The sequence below is a fragment of the Trachemys scripta genome, chromosome 8, assembly GCF_013100865.1.
Source record: "Trachemys scripta elegans isolate TJP31775 chromosome 8, CAS_Tse_1.0, whole genome shotgun sequence".
NCBI lineage: Eukaryota > Metazoa > Chordata > Testudines > Emydidae > Trachemys > Trachemys scripta.
The window spans coordinates 35,332,982-35,339,709 of record NC_048305.1 but is presented as its reverse complement, the minus strand read 5'-3'; positions in this window follow the sequence as shown (position 1 = coordinate 35,339,709).

Here is a 6,728-nt window from a genome sequence, read left to right as displayed (position 1 = left end):
TACTCCAAGGGACTTTGCTGATATCACTATACAGTACAGCATTTGTAGCGAATACAAGCCCAACGCTCTCTCTGCCTTTCTGTCCCTGCATTTGCTGCACTTCATCCTGTCATGGAGAGTGGAGGTGCCCTGCCACTCCCAGAGTGGGATGGTTCCACCAGCGCTTCCTCAGAGCTGGAAGGTGACGACTGGGGACAAGGTCAAATTCCAGATCTCCTCTCCTCCTTAGAAGGACTGTAGTATAAAGGGGAAAGTCAGGGGCTCAGGAATTCCCCTCTGGCCTGTCTCTTCACCCGTGAGTAGAACCCTGAGCCAGGGCATCCTGGGAAGGAATGGAAAGGAAAGCAAAGAGTAGGAGAAAGCAGGAGAGAAGGAGGTATGGAAAACATGACCTAAGGAACTAAGTAGGAAAAGAAAGTGCTGGGCTGGTGGATCCACTCAGACCCAGCTTACCTTGCCGGAGTCACAAGCCATCTATAAATATTTCCTCATTCTGGTGCAGTGAGACCACATGGCCCTAGCGTATTGATCCTCAGAGGACTGGGGTAGGGCAAAGGGTCTGTCCTCTCCTTAGGCTGGGCTATCCCTGGAGAGCCCTCGGCTACCATGAACCCTTTGGCTTCCAGCAAAAAGACTCTGGTCCTCCTCGAGATGCACCACTGCCATCACCCTGATGGGGAAAGGCTCTTTGCGGGGTAGGATCAGATCCCCTCTAGAGGGCAGATGTCCAGGGAAAAGTCAAGCTGCTTCACTAAGTGAATCAGCACTAAATCAAAGCCCAGCCTGGTGATGGGGGTCAGCATACTGTGGGAGGTGTCATCTTCTGGCTGAGATGTAAACCCTTAGATCTCCAATTCCAAACACTCTGACTGGCAGGAGGGTTAGTCCTGGCCAAATACCAATTTGGATAACTCCATTCTGCCTTCACTCCCTTCAGTACCCATGTGGCTTGGAAACTGCTGTAAAATGTTGCTCTGTGCTATGAAACAGTTGCCGTCTTCCAACCCAGAGGTGGCTGCATTTCACTGGTATGCAAAGTGATTCTTGTGTGCAGGTCCCAACCCTGGGAAGGAGCTCCAGGCAGGCAGGCCCCATGTCCATGCACATCCCCACTGGCGCCGTAGGCTTCAGGAAGAGCCTGGCAGGAGCTTTGGGATCCTTTAGGCTGTCAGATGCCACCTGGTGCAGGTGATAGTGAGGTATCCCCTTTTCCAGCCTCTGGAATATAAGCTTTACAGAAAATTCTTTTTGCTTTTTATTTGTTATTTTGTTGCCGCTAAATGAGCTGTCACTTCAGATGCTTCTTGCAACCATCTGCCCGCCCGAATGAGTACAAGATAGCAACCCTCCGCCCTCCCCTGGGCATGCCTTACCGCAGCTGCTGGCTCCAAGGGAAGGTGGTGGAGTCCTCGGTTGGACTTTCTGATACTCTGGCAGAAATGAGTTCTTCTTTCTGCAAGCCGCCCTCAGCATCGACATGCTGTGTCACCCCTACTGCTTGCAGACGCCAGCCCCGGCTGCTTTGAGGGTTCCCCTCCAGAGATGCTGATGAGTCACTGTCTGGGCAGCCAAAGGAGCCTGTGACAACTGGGCATGTTGGAGCAAGGCTGGATCCCTCTGAGGGTCTCAGCCCCAGCCCCAGCTAGGGCCCCTGGTGCGGGCACCGCTCCTCTAATGATGACAGCCGCTGCTTTGTCAGAGCAGGCATTGGGGTGGGGAAGGCGAGGGAGGTGCTGATGCTAAGTCTGCTGCCATCACCGTTCCCCAGCCCTGCCTCTGCCTTATGGGCCCCTGCCCCTCCTTCCTCTTTCCTGATTACCAACTGAGGTATTGCACTCGCCCCGCTCCCCGGGGGCTGCAGGGATGTGACTGTACCAAAGACTTCAGCAGAGTTACAGGCGTCGAAGCAGGGCCGGCTCCAGGCACCAGCCCACCAAGCGTGTGCTTGGGGTGGCACCTGGAGGGGGGCAGCGCAGCGAGGCCCCGGCCGGGCTCGCCGCCCTCCCCCTAGTGCTCCGTCCAGTTGGGGATTGTGGGCCCACGGACGGGCTCTCCGCCCTTCTCCCGGCGCTCTGGCCGCCGGGGGCTCTCCGCCCTCCCCCCGGCGCTCTGGCCGCCGGGGAGAGCGGAGAGCCCTGGCCGGACTCTCCGCCCTCCTCCTGGCGCTCTGGCCGCCGGGGGCTCTCCGCCCTCCCCCCAGCACTCTGGCCGCCAGGGAGAGCGAAGAGCCCCGGCCGGGCTCGCTGCCCTCCCCGGGCGCTCTGGCCGGTCGGGGATTGCGGGCCCGTGGCCGGGCTCGGCGCCTTCCCCTTCCACACTGGGGGGCGGGGGGGCAGCGGCAGCGGGTGGCTTTTTTGCCTAGGGCAGCAAAAAAGCCAGAGCGGGCCCTGCGTCGAAGGGCCTGGCCCAGAGTCCTTGGTGGTCTTTCCATTGACTTCAGTGGGCTTTGGATCTGGCTTTAAACTGGCAGCTTGTGAGTGACTCACAAAGCTAGCCAGGGAGGTGATGTATCTGTTCCAGAATGGGGTGGGTGAGGTTCTGTGGCCTGTGATGTGCAGGTCGGACGATCATGATGGTCACTTCTGTCTGGAGAGTCTACAAGGGCTTTAGGGGTAGGGAGGTCATCCCTTGCACCATTTTCCAAGGAGGGGTGTGCCTACGCTGCAAGCCAAGCTGTGATTGCCATGCATGTGGACACTCCTGAGCTAGCCGTGAGCTAGCTAGCTCCAACGATAGCAGTGAAGCCGAGGCAGCATGGGCAGCAGCATGGGCTGGCCACTCAGGTACGTACCCGGGGTCCCAGGTGGGCTTGTACAGCCCATGCTGCCAGGTTTCACTGCTATTGTTACTGACGTTAGCTAGGGTATGTCCCGTGGTATAGTGGGCGTTGGGGCACTGCCGAACACAAGCCCAAATATAGAGATGTTGCGCATGTGTGTGTGCATCCCTATATACGAATGGCAAACACACCAAATCTAGAGCAGCCTGCTACAGCTTTGCTGGGTTGGTGATTCATATTTAGCAGCAAGGCATTGTCCTCCACTGCCCTTGTGTGATGTCCCATGATTAAAATATGACCATGTATATCATTGTTGCTACCACTGTTATATAATTGCAACAAATCTTATACAAAGTATGTCATGTAAGTTATCAATGGAAAAGTTACAATATATCAAATATGATTATCCTATTTGTATGCATGTATCATCTTTGTATCTAGAGTTATGAATATTGACTATGTATCAGTATTTCAAATGTGTTTGCACCTCGGGTAACACCCACAAGGTAATTTACATCCAGTCAGGCCAGTGCATTGTGAATGGACCATTCAAGTTGATGGCCCATTAAAGGAAACTTAACTTGCACAATAAACTATAGAATAAGCCTGACCCCACCCAGTGGGTCTTCCTGTGGACAATTTTAGCCAGTATATGGATAATGGCTGCTCCTATAACTAATCAAAGCATGCAAGGCATGTGACTTGCTCGTGTGACCCTGGACTCCATCTTGTGCCTGTAATTTTCCACAAACTAAGACTAAGCATTCCCTCCACATGGGTGAACGTATAAAAGGCCCTGGAAGCATCTCCATTTTGCCTCTTTCCTGCTCTGATCTCTGGACTATGGACTCCATAGATGCTCCAGGGTTGGAGCACCCACAGAAAAAAAATAGTGTGTGCTCAGCACCCACCAGCCACCCACCGAACAGCTGTTTGGTGGCGGGTGGGAGGTGCTGGAGGGGAGGGGGTGGAGCACAGGCCGGAAGAGGTGGTGGGGAAGGGGCAGCGTGGGGGTGGGGCTGAGGTGGGGTGGAGCACCCACCCTGAAAGAAGAAAGTCGGTGCATCTGTATGGACTTACACTAAAAGGAGCATTCCAACCAATGGACTGAGGACCTTCCAATCTTTTGGAAGTTCCCAGAGACTTTACAAGCCAGCAGTTTATTCCATCACTGCTTCAAACCTGATACAAGAACTCTGCAATGAAAATATGTATTTGATACCTTTGACCATTTTAACTCTCTTGTCCTTCTTTTCTCTTATATATAAACCTTTAGATATTAGATACTAAAAGATTGGTAACAGTGTGATTATTGGGTAATATCTGAGTTATATGTTGGCCTGGCTGTGTGGCTGATCTCTTGGGATTAGAAGAACCCTTTGTTTGATAAAATAACCACTCATCATCAAGTCTAGTGTCTGGCTGGTGAAACAAGGGCTGGGATACCTAAGGAGACTACATTTCTGACTTCTTGTTAACCAGTGTGGCAAGACAGACATTTATTTTTGTTCCTGGCTTGGTATATCTTATGGACGAATAACCACCAGTTTGGTGTGGGTCTGCCCCATTTCTCAGCAGTTTGTCCTGAATCTGATATTCTCATCTGTGACCCACTGAGGCACAGTGACACCTTGTGGTACATGTGCAGAATGTGCAGTCAAGGTGTGAGTGGAGGCGAAGCCACGGCAATTGTCAGGGTGGTTTTGGGCACTGGATTCACAGCCCAAGCCACCGGCTGCGGTGACTGTAGAGCGGTCCAGTATTATGCTCTAATTGCCCCATAAAGATGCTGCTGGCACTCTCTAAAAGGTCCTTTCTTTGTGCTGGTGTAGTCCCATGTCAAACAGGACTATGTTAATTCCCTCTGTGCACCTTTCAGAGAGTGCCAGCAAGGTCTACATGGGGCAGTTAGAGCTCTGCAGTTGAAACCCTTCCAGTCCAGCACAGACTGTAGGGACCAACTTTCACACGCACCAGTGCAACTAGTGCAGACTGCAGGGCCCAGGTCGGTTATCCAGGGGACCAGGCTTTTTGTTTTCTGGCTACGTCTCCCTTGCCCCAAAGTTCACCAGCTGCCCCAGGTATGTCTACTCATGCTGCTGTCACACCTCTGCTTGCAGTGTAGACAGACCCTAGAGCTGGGTGAATGCTGCAAAGGCACGTCTGTGAATCTTGGTTTGAATTTTTAAAGAACTGTGCTCATGCATCTTTTGGCTTTGCTTTCCCAAATCATGCCATGAACGAGTTCCCTGGAAATGGCCTACTTAGGTGTTGTCGGAACATGCTGATGGAAATCCAGCATTGTGCCCAGCAACGAGCCTCAGAAACCTGATTCCAAAGAGTTACAGTTGTGTAGCCAAAACTCTGGCCTGGTCTACACTACGACTTTAATTCGGATTTAGCAGCCTTAATTCGAATTAACCCTGCACCCGTCCACACAACAACGCCATTGAATTCAAAATAAAGGGCTCTTTAAATCGATTTCTGTACTCCACCCAGACGAGCGGAGTAGTGCCAAAATCGATTTTAGCATTTCGAATTAGGGTTAGTGTGGCTGCAATTCAATGGTATTGGCCTCCGGGAGCTATCCCACAGTGCACCATTGTGACCGCTCTGGACAGCAATCTGAACTCGGATGCACTAGCCAGGTAGACAGGAAAAGCCCCAGGAATATTTTAATTTCATTTCCGGTTTGCCCAGCGTGGAGAGCACGGGTGACCACAGATAGCCCATCAGCACAGGTAACCATGCAGGCCGATAATCGAAAAAGAGCACCAGCATGGACCGTACGGGAGGTACTCGATCTGATCGCTATATGGGGAGAGGATTCAGTGCTAGCAGAACTTCGTTCTAAAAGACGAAATGCCAAAACTTTTGAAAAAATCTCCAAGGGCATGATGGAGAGAGGTCACAATAGGGACTCAGATCAGTGCCGCGTGAAAGTCAAGGAGCTCAGACAAGCCTATCAAAAAACAAAGGAGGCAAATGGTCGCTCCGGGTCAGAGCCGCAGACATGCCACTTCTACGCCGAGCTGCATGCAATTCTAGGGGGGGCCGCCACCACTACCCCACCTGTGACCGTGGATTCCGGGTCAGGGATAGTCTCATCAGCTACACCTGAGGATTCTGCGGATGGGGAAGAGGAGGAGGAGGCGGAGGAGGACGAGCTTGCAGAGAGCACCCAGCACTCCGTTCTCCCCAACAGCCAGGATCTTTTTCTCAGCCTGACTGAAGTACCCTCCCAACCCCCCCAAGCCAGTACCCAAGACCATGACCCCATGGAAGGGACCTCAGGTGAGTTTACCTTTTAAAATATAAAACTTGTTTTAAAAGCAAGCGTTTTTTAATGATTACTTTGCCCTGAGGACTTGGGATGCATTCGTGGCCAGTTCAGCTACTGGAAAAGTCTGTTAACGTGTCTGGGGATGGAGCGGAAATCTTCCAGGGACATCTCCATGAAGCTCTCCTGGAGGTACCCCAAAAGCCTTGCCACAAGGTTTCTGGGCAGTGCAGCCTTATTCCGTCCTCCATGGTAGGACACTTGACCACGCCATGCTTGCAGCAAGTAATCTGGTATCATTGCCTGACAAAGCCTGGCAGCATATGGTCCTGGTGTTTGCTGGCATTCAAGCAACATCCGTTCTTTATCTTGCCGTGTAATCCTCAGGAGAGTGATATCGCTCATGGTAACCTGGTTGAAATATGGGAACTTAATAAGGGGACAGAGGTGGCCGTTCCTACTGGGCTGTTTGCCTGTGGCTGAAAAGAAATCCTTCCCTGCAGTTAGCCAAGTGCAGGGGGGGAAATTGGCCCTGAGCTTTTTGCGTTTGGCTAGCAGGGATCTTCCCTGTTACCAGCCACGCGGTGGGGGGAGGGGTACAGCGATCATCCCAGAGAATTCATGGTGGGGGAGGGGGAGTTAGTTTGGTTCCTGCAGGGATCTTCCCTG